This window comes from Lepisosteus platostomus, chromosome 27 (genome assembly GCF_059453375.1).
Source record: "Lepisosteus platostomus isolate fLepPlt1 chromosome 27, fLepPlt1.hap1, whole genome shotgun sequence".
NCBI classification, from domain to species: domain Eukaryota; kingdom Metazoa; phylum Chordata; class Actinopteri; order Semionotiformes; family Lepisosteidae; genus Lepisosteus; species Lepisosteus platostomus.
In genome coordinates this window covers 13,320,698-13,335,907 of record NC_142637.1, presented here as the reverse complement: position 1 = coordinate 13,335,907, position 15,210 = coordinate 13,320,698, and the positions used below count along the sequence as shown (strand labels likewise).

Genomic DNA, 15,210 nt, shown 5'->3' with positions numbered 1-15,210 from the left:
TTAAAGGAAAATTGATGCAGAGAATGTGTGAATACTACTTTTTGATGGTTCCAAGGCCAATGTGACCTGTTCTATTGCCTGCTAATTGTACGTTCCAGGTTGAACAATTATTTTTAGGAGGTCAAGGTGTATGAATGATAAGAACAGCTTGAAATTTATTTTCACGGTCGACACACATTTTCGCAAGGGAAAAAAACTGAAATAACCACAGTTACGCAAACACCAGTCCACCAAAAAAAAATCATTTTATTAAAACAAGGTAACATTTTTTTTATCATCATACGGATGAACTGTGCTAAATATATTTCTAAAAAGAAAAAGCAGGACGTGAGTCGTGAGCCAAGATCATGACTCTTTTACTCTTCTTCACATCAGTTTTCATCTGTGAGGAGGAGGAGGAGGGCGGCTCCTGATGTGCTGACACTTGGGGATGTGCCTCTGTGCCGGCCTGGGGGCAAAGCGCCGGCCGCAGTGAGGGCAGGGCACGTAGTCGGGGTTTGGATTCGCGGGGGGCTGGGGCAGGTTCACAACCTTCCCTCCTTGCGTGATCACCTGCTGCACCTCCCTGGCCTATTTGATGCTCCGAATGAAATCCTCGTGCTTCTGCCTCCAGTTGTTCTTTCTCAGCTGGGAACAGGAAATGAAACCAATGAAACAGCTTCCAGAAAAAGTCCAGACTAGCACTGCGTACACAGTCTGGTCGCAAACCATTCACAAGGCAAGAAAATATCATATAGTAATAACTTAGCTTTCTGGGCCTACCTTTCATGTCATTGGGTAGAGAGTACAATTTAGTTATGGTTTTGTTTCCCGTGAGTGCTATTTGCTTGATATCTCATGTAGATTTTTACAACAGAATTCAGAAGTCACTAAGACCCATTTATTCTGTCTGGCAAATGTGCCTTTGCGGCAGTTTTTCAGAAGAGTACTTCATAAAACACTTATTTATTGTTTACATTGATTTATAAGCTGAGTCTGACTCTAGGAGAAAACAAGGGAAGCTTGGAAAGAGTTTAAGGATAGCCCTTACCACGATTGGCGGTCTAACCTTCTTCTTATGGATGTATGTCTCCAGTTCTGTTCCCTTGGCCCTGTGCTTGAAAGAGTCAAAAACCTTCCTCTTTGAATTCTGAAGCTTCTTGCAGATCTTGCTGTGTTTCTCCAACCTCTCTACAGCAAACTTCCTGTGACACAGTTCACAGGGCACCAGCTGAGGGTTTCCACTCTGGCTATTCTCATATGGAAATTGCTCAGCGGTAGGGCACATCAGACTTGTAGGGGACTGTTGTAACAGAAGAAATAAGGTTCTTGATCCCGAGATGAAGTAAAACAAATGAGTTTATTGCATGCAAGGAACAATAAAGCCGAAGTCTTGTTTCCCGCAAGAAACAACAAAACCGAAGTATTGTTAGCCGTACTGTTACAAACTTTTGGGTTATATAGTGTTTTCTTCTCCGTTTCTGACGTCACTCGGTCTGATGGTAAAGAGGGGGGTTCATGGTATTTGGCCAGTTTACGATGTTCTGGACAAATGGTCAGTTTAAGATTACACCCAAGGGGGTTCCTAGCTTGCATCTGCAGTCCTTATCAGTTAACCCCCTTTCCTGCCATAAACCCCAGCCTGTGACTTAGAAGTCTAAACCCCCTACAGAAAGGATTAAATTCAAACCCCCGTCTTCACATCATTCTTCAATGTCAAGTGGCAAATGTTGACTGGTGATGTTATGTGAATCTTAGGAAATGGTCATTTTTCAATCGAGTCTATGTTTCTCAGAATTTGAGACAGAGAGGTCAATCTCTGCAATCCGAGCTGAGGGCATTTCTTGGAATGGAAAGGTAAGAGCAACGTGTTCTTTGATATTCTCTTAAGACTCTTCGCCAGATTTTACGATGAAAAATGTAAATAATAATAACAAACATTATTTTATATAGTGCCTTGAAAGGTGGCTTCTTTACAGAATGACAAAACCAACTACAATAAATAATACACAAGATATGCATGATGACAATACACAGTTAGAGGAGACAGTAGATGGTCATCCTGGTCAGTGTATCCTGAAGGTAGTTTTCCAATTTTTTGGAACGGGGTAAAAGAGGCCACCTCTATTAGAATCTTTGTCCTAACCAAAAATGTAACAAAGTATAATAATAATATTAAAAATAATAATAATAATAAACTTTATTTATAGAGCACCTTTCATACAAATAGTGCTTTGGTGCTTTAAAAAGCAAGCGTAAAAATAAAATATTAAAATTGAGAGATATACTTTCAGTTGTCAAGGAAAATACAGCAATACAGTAAAGCAACATACATGTCAATTAAATAAATAAAAATTAGGAAAGTCGTAATAAAATAAGAACAATTAAAGAGAACTAAAAAAAGAAACAGAAATAGAAAGAACAAAGAACCACTTTAACTAAAAGCAACATTTTCAAATGTTTTTTAAAACAATGTACCGAGCTTGACTGCCTAATAAAAAGTGGAAGTGAGTTTCATAATTTAGAAGCATAAAAACAAAAAGCAGCCTCTCCACTCTTTCTGCATTTCACATGTGGTATTTGCAGTAGGCCAGTATGTGCAGATCTCAGGTCACGTATAGGAACATATGAAGACAGACATTCAGTAAGGTACAGACGTGCTAGGTCGCTTAAAGCTTTAAAAACAAGTAAAAGAACTTTCAAATTTATCCTAGATAATACAGGTGACCAGTGAAGTTTTTTCAAAACAGGAATGATATTCTCTTTCTTGTATTTGTTAGGATCTGTGCTACTGCATTTCGAACAAGTAGTAAGGGATTTATTGTTTTCTTGGGAAGCCCACAAAACAGAGCATTATAATCATATCCACATCAATGTGAGCAATGGAGAAGTCAAATTAACGTGTCTAAATATCATCTAGTTCTATCCCAGGGAAGAGGGCTGTTGCCTACACAGACGACAAGACACAAAACGCTCAACTGTGCAAAACACGCATAAGGACATCAGTCAGGAGGAACAAGGTAAAGTGTTTTTACTTCTTCACCATGGTCATGTAGTTTCACTCCAAGCACTGTCTTATGAAATAACTGTGGAAACGACCTCCCCAACATTTTGGGTTGTTGCATTTTGCTTCAATGAATTTTAACCTTTTCTTTTAGACATTAAGAGGAAGGACACATTCACCCTTGGTAGAGATTCAGTTGTTCTACGAGATGTCAAGGTGAGAATTAACCACTTCAGGCATAAGTCAATCCACATGACCGGAAATGGGGCAATGAACAGGATATGGGGATTTTGCTAGTTATAAAGTACAATAATCATCATTAAATGATCTAAGACTACTGAAGTATAAGCTGTGTCCCTGACTGATTAATTAGCAAATTCATCGTCGTAGAGTGGAGCTACACTGAATATGGAGTGAGATCATGTAGGGAATGTTGGACTTGTAATAACTAATTGAAGGATAATAATAATCAACGAAAGTGCTTAAAAGTATCAACAAATGCCTTCAAAGTACTTGACACGTACTTTGCTTTCAAAAGTGAAACATAATTAATGCTTACGTAAGATTTCTCTTGACTTCTCAGGAGTATACTAACTCCAAGGACAAGTAACATCACAAACCATTATTTAAGTGCTGATGTTGGAGCTGCAATACTACTACCAAGACAAAAAATGATACAGGTAACACTGCTTTCAGATTTCTAAGAATTGCTAAAATAGTATGTTTACAGAGCATTCAGAGTTGAGAATATGACAAGTTCCTACCATCTCAAACACTGCCAATCTAGAACAAAAAGAAAGTACTTGAACACCTGCAGTAATCGAACACAAACCAGAACATATCAGTGCATGACAAGGAAATGTAGTCACAAAATGATTCTACCCTTTCAAGTCCCAAAAAGGACAGAGGAACTTACCGGAGGCGATACCTGGATTTCAAACAGAGTACAATGTAGCCACTGTAGGGGAGAAGATCACAGAGAGCTCTTCTCAGATTGCTCAGAGTCAGCCCCAGCACCCTGTCCTGACTGAAGCAGACAAAGTGGTCAAACAGGTAGGTAGAAATGAGTAAGGAACAGAGAGTATGGTTATTCTTGCATTGTTTTGTTCGTCTGTCAAAGAAAAGAGTGCTTCTGACTTTTGTCAATGTTCATCTTTATTTTAGGAGAAGAACAAACGGTGGTATCACACTTTGCTCAAGTGTATGATACCATGTGTGTACAGCAGACATCACCAAAGGAACAGGAGACACCTGAGTAGAGAACAAGAATATGAAAAGACTGATGAAAAAAAGCACCAGGAGAAATCCATTGAATATGCACAATCTCGTCCAGTATTTCAATGAAAAGTTTCAGTGTTGTTTTTAGTGTCGTCGTATTGCATACATTTAAAACAATGTGTCTTGTTTAATGAATAATTTCATTTACTTTAGTAAAAAGTGTTGTTTACTGTAGTCCTAGCATGGATGCAATTGTTAGAAAAAACGTGAATGAAAAACTGAATGTTTCATACAATATGGGTTTGTGTTAACCCACACACCTAAGTGAAATGTTTGATTACGTTTACAAGACATAACACATAGTTCAGTTGAGTGTGAAAGGGAACAACAGAGAAAGTCACAAACAAAACATTTGTGAAGGACTTGATGAATGTTTTTTCTTTAGAAATTACGAAAAATAAAGAATTTTTCAACAAGATGTCTTTCTATAGCGAGTTTCATTTGAGATAGTCTTTTCTTAGAAGTGCAAGAGTGGTATTCCCTACAACTTATTCCCCAATTTGATCATTCTCAGAAATTAGGAGACGGAAACCACACCTACTGTAATATTAGACCTTGTAACAAGGCAACTAGGTTTCAATGGCTTAAAAGGTGCAGAAAGAGGCTCATGTATAATGACCTCCAGTGTCCCACAGGTTTCCCAAATCATTTCTTAGAGTATGGAAAAAGAGGAAATAAAGTGTCTACAGAAAGCGTATACCCCCTTGAACTTTGTTCAGTTTGTTGCGCCAGTGCCAGAGTTTCATGCAATTAAATGAGGATCTCTTTCTCACACCACATATGTTATACTTTCAATGGGAAAAAAGGAAATATTACAATTGTATACATTTTCACCCACATGTTAATATTTGGTAGAAGCCCTTTTCACAGCAATTTCAGCTGTGAGTCTGTTGGTAATGGGCTCCACCACCTCTGCACCAACAAGATTTGATAATATTTGAGAATTTCAGAAGTCTGTCTGGTTTAGCTGAAGAATCAGCTAAGGTAAGTTTCAGGAAGAGCATCTGATTTCTTTCAATAAAGCAGAACAGAGAAAAAACACACAATACAAAATCATGAGAATTTGTATCCATATGACACTTTGACTCGAATACTTTTATCAGACCTACACAGAGTATATACTGTACACACTTTTTAAGCCCAGGTTTATACATTTGGAACTGCCATTTGTAGGTGTTTTTGTGTCTTAGCTCAACACTGTGAAACCTGTAGTTACAAACATGGAGGATGAAGACATGAAGACATATATTGTACCTCTGACCGGCCTACCTTCCAAGAGGTGAAAGATGAAACTTTTCCTTTATCGTCAACTCAGTGAATGTCTTTAAACTTTCGAAAACTGTAACAAAGAATACGTTAAAAAACTTATTTTCATTGGACCCACAGAAAAGTCAAAGTTGTCCATAGAAATGTCCGTCTAAATCAGAAATCTACAGCACAAAGGCAGTGGCCTTTCGGGACATAAAAATGAAATCAGACTTTACTCAGACGAATTGCCCTTGGTCACGGACATCTTGCTATCAGTCACTACAAAGATGTTTTCTCTCGTGCCATGGCTTGCCTGACTTGCTTCTTCAGCTGGATGGCTTCTGGTCGCTGGTCAGGATCGACAGCCAGCATGTCCTGGAGCAGTGTCCTTAGCTCCGTGCTTATGGCTCTATTTACTTTCAGGGGGATGTGGAACTGCAGCCAGGGGTTCTCATGCAGGGCCTCTCCAACAGGTCCTGACAGACATATGCTCCTGTATCGGAAACACACTTTAGTTCAATTCTAAAATATTTCTCGTAGGACTGAAGGAACCTTTGCCTGTTAAGAGTTAACAATTAGGTCCTCAAGAACTGTTTTACGGTTTTCTACACTCCTGGCTGGCCAAGGTCTCTTTAAGGTCTCTTAAGTGGAGGTGTAACTCATGTATCCTACATGTGATTTAGCAACATGAAAGGGAATAGCTTCTTATCGGATTATGGTCTTGGTTAACTGCCTAAGGCTGACCTAAGTGCCTAACTTTCTGACTTTGTTTATACCTTATATGTTAAGAAGCTTCTTCTGAGCAATCAGAAATGTATGCTTTATGTATGAACATTTTGCTCATCAAAGTGAGTGAGAGACAAGGTTAACAGAAATTAGCCACGGCAGTAAATGACAGCATATTTTTGGGTTCTTAAATGGTCTCTACCTGGCACACCTGCAGTGCAAACTGACACACACTGTTTAGAGAAACAGCTACTCTATTACTAATATTAATGAAACATTTCTTATTCTATGGAACAAAAACAAACAGTAAAACTAAAACACAGATCTCTTAGCATCCTATTTCATGAACCAGATGACTGAATGACCAAGCCTAACTAGTAGCCAGAACCCCAGTTAACCCTCCGTAACACAAAGTTTAACCACACGACAGGAACTCTTTCAAACTGAGTGAAAATCATGAATGGATCCATAACTTTACATCAATTTACTATGTTGTGCCAATACCTGCATTTACATTTAGAACGAATGATGTCATAGAACCAGCATCACACCAGTTCCAGGTGTCTCCAAGGAGACAACAGAACTTCAGTTGTGTTTGCTAAAATACACACTTTGAAACATACTGTAACACTTAGTTAACATGTCTGGTTTAGTTGAAGAATCGGCTAAGGTAAGTTTCAGGGTTTAATGGTGGGATGGCACCTGTGCTTTTTTCCCCCAACCGCTAGAATATGATTCGCACCAAACCCAAAAGAAATACTGCACAGTTCAGGAACTTCATCAACCTAGCAACTGTAAAATATGCTTACAAACAACTGAATTGAAATGCCAAAAAGTTCAGAGAAAGGCACAAACTATGTTTACTTGGGGTTTACAAAATTAAAGCTAACTAAAACTGGAATGATAAACAATCATGCTGCCAATGGACAGAGAAATATCATGTTTTTTGAATAATGTATTATTTGTTATATAGGAACCCAGTATAAGGGAATCCCTTGCGATCCTGTCTGCAGAGATAAAGGTAAGTATTTTTTTCTCTTTAGCTCTGTCACTCCAAGAAATATAATGAACATAAATATATTTGCCAATCTTTTCATAGTAATCCAAACAACTCTGCGTGCATCTGACATTTGTAATATTTATCTAACGCAGTATAACTCTTCTGGCAAGGCGATTGGTATTGTACCTTGAAAGAAAACTGATTGGAAATGTCATGTACTCTATGGTTTCTATTGATGTCAAGTGGCAAATGTTGACTGGTGATGTTATGTGAATCTTAGGAAATGGTCATTTTTCAATCGAGTCTATGTTTCTCAGAATTTGAGACAGAGAGGTCAATCTCTGCAATCCGAGCTGAGGGCATTTCTTGGAATGGAAAGGTAAGAGCAACGTGTTCTTTGATATTCTCTTAAGACTCTTCGCCAGATTTTACGATGAAAAATGTAAATAATAATAACAAACATTATTTTATATAGTGCCTTGAAAGGTGGCTTCTTTACAGAATGACAAAACCAACTACAATAAATAATACACAAGATATGCATGATGACAATACACAGTTAGAGGAGACAGTAGATGGTCATCCTGGTCAGTGTATCCTGAAGGTAGTTTTCCAATTTTTTGGAACGGGGTAAAAGAGGCCACCTCTATTAGAATCTTTGTCCTAACCAAAAATGTAACAAAGTATAATAATAATATTAAAAATAATAATAATAATAAACTTTATTTATAGAGCACCTTTCATACAAATAGTGCTTTGGTGCTTTAAAAAGCAAGCGTAAAAATAAAATATTAAAATTGAGAGATATACTTTCAGTTGTCAAGGAAAATACAGCAATACAGTAAAGCAACATACATGTCAATTAAATAAATAAAAATTAGGAAAGTCGTAATAAAATAAGAACAATTAAAGAGAACTAAAAAAAGAAACAGAAATAGAAAGAACAAAGAACCACTTTAACTAAAAGCAACATTTTCAAATGTTTTTTAAAACAATGTACCGAGCTTGACTGCCTAATAAAAAGTGGAAGTGAGTTTCATAATTTAGAAGCATAAAAACAAAAAGCAGCCTCTCCACTCTTTCTGCATTTCACATGTGGTATTTGCAGTAGGCCAGTATGTGCAGATCTCAGGTCACGTATAGGAACATATGAAGACAGACATTCAGTAAGGTACAGACGTGCTAGGTCGCTTAAAGCTTTAAAAACAAGTAAAAGAACTTTCAAATTTATCCTAGATAATACAGGTGACCAGTGAAGTTTTTTCAAAACAGGAATGATATTCTCTTTCTTGTATTTGTTAGGATCTGTGCTACTGCATTTCGAACAAGTAGTAAGGGATTTATTGTTTTCTTGGGAAGCCCACAAAACAGAGCATTATAATCATATCCACATCAATGTGAGCAATGGAGAAGTCAAATTAACGTGTCTAAATATCATCTAGTTCTATCCCAGGGAAGAGGGCTGTTGCCTACACAGACGACAAGACACAAAACGCTCAACTGTGCAAAACACGCATAAGGACATCAGTCAGGAGGAACAAGGTAAAGTGTTTTTACTTCTTCACCATGGTCATGTAGTTTCACTCCAAGCACTGTCTTATGAAATAACTGTGGAAACGACCTCCCCAACATTTTGGGTTGTTGCATTTTGCTTCAATGAATTTTAACCTTTTCTTTTAGACATTAAGAGGAAGGACACATTCACCCTTGGTAGAGATTCAGTTGTTCTACGAGATGTCAAGGTGAGAATTAACCACTTCAGGCATAAGTCAATCCACATGACCGGAAATGGGGCAATGAACAGGATATGGGGATTTTGCTAGTTATAAAGTACAATAATCATCATTAAATGATCTAAGACTACTGAAGTATAAGCTGTGTCCCTGACTGATTAATTAGCAAATTCATCGTCGTAGAGTGGAGCTACACTGAATATGGAGTGAGATCATGTAGGGAATGTTGGACTTGTAATAACTAATTGAAGGATAATAATAATCAACGAAAGTGCTTAAAAGTATCAACAAATGCCTTCAAAGTACTTGACACGTACTTTGCTTTCAAAAGTGAAACATAATTAATGCTTACGTAAGATTTCTCTTGACTTCTCAGGAGTATACTAACTCCAAGGACAAGTAACATCACAAACCATTATTTAAGTGCTGATGTTGGAGCTGCAATACTACTACCAAGACAAAAAATGATACAGGTAACACTGCTTTCAGATTTCTAAGAATTGCTAAAATAGTATGTTTACAGAGCATTCAGAGTTGAGAATATGACAAGTTCCTACCATCTCAAACACTGCCAATCTAGAACAAAAAGAAAGTACTTGAACACCTGCAGTAATCGAACACAAACCAGAACATATCAGTGCATGACAAGGAAATGTAGTCACAAAATGATTCTACCCTTTCAAGTCCCAAAAAGGACAGAGGAACTTACCGGAGGCGATACCTGGATTTCAAACAGAGTACAATGTAGCCACTGTAGGGGAGAAGATCACAGAGAGCTCTTCTCAGATTGCTCAGAGTCAGCCCCAGCACCCTGTCCTGACTGAAGCAGACAAAGTGGTCAAACAGGTAGGTAGAAATGAGTAAGGAACAGAGAGTATGGTTATTCTTGCATTGTTTTGTTCGTCTGTCAAAGAAAAGAGTGCTTCTGACTTTTGTCAATGTTCATCTTTATTTTAGGAGAAGAACAAACGGTGGTATCACACTTTGCTCAAGTGTATGATACCATGTGTGTACAGCAGACATCACCAAAGGAACAGGAGACACCTGAGTAGAGAATAAGAATATGAAAAGACTGATGAAAAAAAGCACCAGGAGAAATCCATTGAATATGCACAATCTCGTCCAGTATTTCAATGAAAAGTTTCAGTGTTGTTTTTAGTGTCGTCGTATTGCATACATTTAAAACAATGTGTCTTGTTTAATGAATAATTTCATTTACTTTAGTAAAAAGTGTTGTTTACTGTAGTCCTAGCATGGATGCAATTGTTAGAAAAAACGCGAATGAAAAACTGAATGTTTCATACAATATGGGTTTGAGTTAACCCACACACCTAAGTGAAATGTTTGATTACGTTTACAAGACATAACACATAGTTCAGTTGAGTGTGAAAGGGAACAACAGAGAAAGTCACAAACAAAACATTTGTGAAGGACTTGATGAATGTTTTTTCTTTAGAAATTACAAAAAATAAAGAATTTTTCAACAAGATGTCTTTCTATAGCGAGTTTCATTTGAGATAGTCTTTTCTTAGAAGTGCAAGAGTGGTATTCCCTACAACTTATTCCCCAATTTGATCATTCTCAGAAATTAGGAGACGGAAACCACACCTACTGTAATATTAGACCTTGTAACAAGGCAACTAGGTTTCAATGGCTTAAAAGGTGCAGAAAGAGGCTCATGTATAATGACCTCCAGTGTCCCACAGGTTTCCCAAATCATTTCTTAGAGTATGGAAAAAGAGGAAATAAAGTGTCTACAGAAAGCGTATACCCCCTTGAACTTTGTTCAGTTTGTTGCGCCAGTGCCAGAGTTTCATGCAATTAAATGAGGACCTCTTTCTCACACCACATATGTTATACTTTCAATGGGAAAAAAGGAAATATTACAATTGTATACATTTTCACCCACATGTTAATATTTGGTAGAAGCCCTTTTCACAGCAATTTCAGCTGTGAGTCTGTTGGTAATGGGCTCCACCACCTCTGCACCAACAAGATTTGATAATATTTGAGAATTTCAGAAGTCTGTCTGGTTTAGCTGAAGAATCAGCTAAGGTAAGTTTCAGGAAGAGCATCTGATTTCTTTCAATAAAGCAGAACAGAGAAAAAACACACAATACAAAATCATGAGAATTTGTATCCATATGACACTTTGACTCGAATACTTTTATCAGACCTACACAGAGTATATACTGTACACACTTTTTAAGCCCAGGTTTATACATTTGGAACTGCCATTTGTAGGTGTTTTTGTGTCTTAGCTCAACACTGTGAAACCTGTAGTTACAAACATGGAGGATGAAGACATGAAGACATATATTGTACCTCTGACCGGCCTACCTTCCAAGAGGTGAAAGATGAAACTTTTCCTTTATCGTCAACTCAGTGAATGTCTTTAAACTTTCGAAAACTGTAACAAAGAATACGTTAAAAAACTTATTTTCATTGGACCCACAGAAAAGTCAAAGTTGTCCATAGAAATGTCCGTCTAAATCAGAAATCTACAGCACAAAGGCAGTGGCCTTTCGGGACATAAAAATGAAATCAGACTTTACTCAGACGAATTGCCCTTGGTCACGGACATCTTGCTATCAGTCACTACAAAGATGTTTTCTCTCGTGCCATGGCTTGCCTGACTTGCTTCTTCTGCTGGATGGCTTCTGGTCGCTGGTCAGGATTGACAGCCAGCATGTCCTGGAGCAGTGTCCTTAGCTCCGTGCTTATGGCTCTATTTACTTTCAGGGGGATGTGGAACTGCAGCCAGGGGTTCTCATGCAGGGCCTCTCCAACAGGTCCTGACAGACATATGCTCCTGTATCGGAAACACACTTTAGTTCAATTCTAAAATATTTCTCGTAGGACTGAAGGAACCTTTGCCTGTTAAGAGTTAACAATTAGGTCCTCAAGAACTGTTTTACGGTTTTCTACACTCCTGGCTGGCCAAGGTCTCTTTAAGGTCTCTTAAGTGGAGGTGTAACTCATGTATCCTACATGTGATTTAGCAACATGAAAGGGAATAGCTTCTTATCGGATTATGGTCTTGGTTAACTGCCTAAGGCTGACCTAAGTGCCTAACTTTCTGACTTTGTTTATACCTTATATGTTAAGAAGCTTCTTCTGAGCAATCAGAAATGTATGCTTTATGTATGAACATTTTGCTCATCAAAGTGAGTGAGAGACAAGGTTAACAGAAATTAGCCACGGCAGTAAATGACAGCATATTTTTGGGTTCTTAAATGGTCTCTACCTGGCACACCTGCAGTGCAAACTGACACACACTGTTTAGAGAAACAGCTACTCTATTACTAATATTAATGAAACATTTCTTATTCTATGGAACAAAAACAAACAGTAAAACTAAAACACAGATCTCTTAGCATCCTATTTCATGAACCAGATGACTGAATGACCAAGCCTAACTAGTAGCCAGAACCCCAGTTAACCCTCCGTAACACAAAGTTTAACCACACGACAGGAACTCTTTCAAACTGAGTGAAAATCATGAATGGATCCATAACTTTACATCAATTTACTATGTTGTGCCAATACCTGCATTTACATTTAGAACGAATGATGTCATAGAACCAGCATCACACCAGTTCCAGGTGTCTCCAAGGAGACAACAGAACTTCAGTTGTGTTTGCTAAAATACACACTTTGAAACATACGTTAACACTTAGTTAACATGTCTGGTTTAGTTGAAGAATCGGCTAAGGTAAGTTTCAGGGTTTAATGGTGGGATGGCACCTGTGCTTTTTTCCCCCAACCGCTAGAATATGATTCGCACCAAACCCAAAAGAAATACTGCACAGTTCAGGAACTTCATCAACCTAGCAACTGTAAAATATGCTTACAAACAACTGAATTGAAATGCCAAAAAGTTCAGAGAAAGGCACAAACTATGTTTACTTGGGGTTTACAAAATTAAAGCTAACTAAAACTGGAATGATAAACAATCATGCTGCCAATGGACAGAGAAATATCATGTTTTTTGAATAATGTATTATTTGTTATATAGGAACCCAGTATAAGGGAATCCCTTGCGATCCTGTCTGCAGAGATAAAGGTAAGTATTTTTTTCTCTTTAGCTCTGTCACTCCAAGAAATATAATGAACATAAATATATTTGCCAATCTTTTCATAGTAATCCAAACAACTCTGCGTGCATCTGACATTTGTAATATTTATCTAACGCAGTATAACTCTTCTGGCAAGGCGATTGGTATTGTACCTTGAAAGAAAACTGATTGGAAATGTCATGTACTCTATGGTTTCTATTGATGTCAAGTGGCAAATGTTGACTGGTGATGTTATGTGAATCTTAGGAAATGGTCATTTTTCAATCGAGTCTATGTTTCTCAGAATTTGAGACAGAGAGGTCAATCTCTGCAATCCGAGCTGAGGGCATTTCTTGGAATGGAAAGGTAAGAGCAACGTGTTCTTTGATATTCTCTTAAGACTCTTCGCCAGATTTTACGATGAAAAATGTAAATAATAATAACAAACATTATTTTATATAGTGCCTTGAAAGGTGGCTTCTTTACAGAATGACAAAACCAACTACAATAAATAATACACAAGATATGCATGATGACAATACACAGTTAGAGGAGACAGTAGATGGTCATCCTGGTCAGTGTATCCTGAAGGTAGTTTTCCAATTTTTTGGAACGGGGTAAAAGAGGCCACCTCTATTAGAATCTTTGTCCTAACCAAAAATGTAACAAAGTATAATAATAATATTAAAAATAATAATAATAATAAACTTTATTTATAGAGCACCTTTCATACAAATAGTGCTTTGGTGCTTTAAAAAGCAAGCGTAAAAATAAAATATTAAAATTGAGAGATATACTTTCAGTTGTCAAGGAAAATACAGCAATACAGTAAAGCAACATACATGTCAATTAAATAAATAAAAATTAGGAAAGTCGTAATAAAATAAGAACAATTAAAGAGAACTAAAAAAAGAAACAGAAATAGAAAGAACAAAGAACCACTTTAACTAAAAGCAACATTTTCAAATGTTTTTTAAAACAATGTACCGAGCTTGACTGCCTAATAAAAAGTGGAAGTGAGTTTCATAATTTAGAAGCATAAAAACAAAAAGCAGCCTCTCCACTCTTTCTGCATTTCACATGTGGTATTTGCAGTAGGCCAGTATGTGCAGATCTCAGGTCACGTATAGGAACATATGAAGACAGACATTCAGTAAGGTACAGACGTGCTAGGTCGCTTAAAGCTTTAAAAACAAGTAAAAGAACTTTCAAATTTATCCTAGATAATACAGGTGACCAGTGAAGTTTTTTCAAAACAGGAATGATATTCTCTTTCTTGTATTTGTTAGGATCTGTGCTACTGCATTTCGAACAAGTAGTAAGGGATTTATTGTTTTCTTGGGAAGCCCACAAAACAGAGCATTATAATCATATCCACATCAATGTGAGCAATGGAGAAGTCAAATTAACGTGTCTAAATATCATCTAGTTCTATCCCAGGGAAGAGGGCTGTTGCCTACACAGACGACAAGACACAAAACGCTCAACTGTGCAAAACACGCATAAGGACATCAGTCAGGAGGAACAAGGTAAAGTGTTTTTACTTCTTCACCATGGTCATGTAGTTTCACTCCAAGCACTGTCTTATGAAATAACTGTGGAAACGACCTCCCCAACATTTTGGGTTGTTGCATTTTGCTTCAATGAATTTTAACCTTTTCTTTTAGACATTAAGAGGAAGGACACATTCACCCTTGGTAGAGATTCAGTTGTTCTACGAGATGTCAAGGTGAGAATTAACCACTTCAGGCATAAGTCAATCCACATGACCGGAAATGGGGCAATGAACAGGATATGGGGATTTTGCTAGTTATAAAGTACAATAATCATCATTAAATGATCTAAGACTACTGAAGTATAAGCTGTGTCCCTGACTGATTAATTAGCAAATTCATCGTCGTAGAGTGGAGCTACACTGAATATGGAGTGAGATCATGTAGGGAATGTTGGACTTGTAATAACTAATTGAAGGATAATAATAATCAACGAAAGTGCTTAAAAGTATCAACAAATGCCTTCAAAGTACTTGACACGTACTTTGCTTTCAAAAGTGAAACATAATTAATGCTTACGTAAGATTTCTCTTGACTTCTCAGGAGTATACTAACTCCAAGGACAAGTAACATCACAAACCATTATTTAAGTGCTGATGTTGGAGCTGCAATACTACTACCAAGACAAAAA

At 37.3% G+C, this 15,210-nt stretch overlaps 1 long non-coding RNA gene across 1 annotated transcript; it reads right to left on the bottom strand.

Annotated features, from left to right (window-relative positions):
• Positions 1-228: 228 nt before the first annotated feature.
• Positions 229-1,621, bottom strand: LOC148639349 (uncharacterized). Its single transcript, XR_015930840.1, has 2 exons — positions 1,031-1,621; positions 229-627 (listed from the first exon to the last, which is right to left on the bottom strand). It is a non-coding gene; the product is annotated as an uncharacterized LOC148639349 (long non-coding RNA).
• Positions 1,622-15,210: the final 13,589 nt, after the last annotated feature.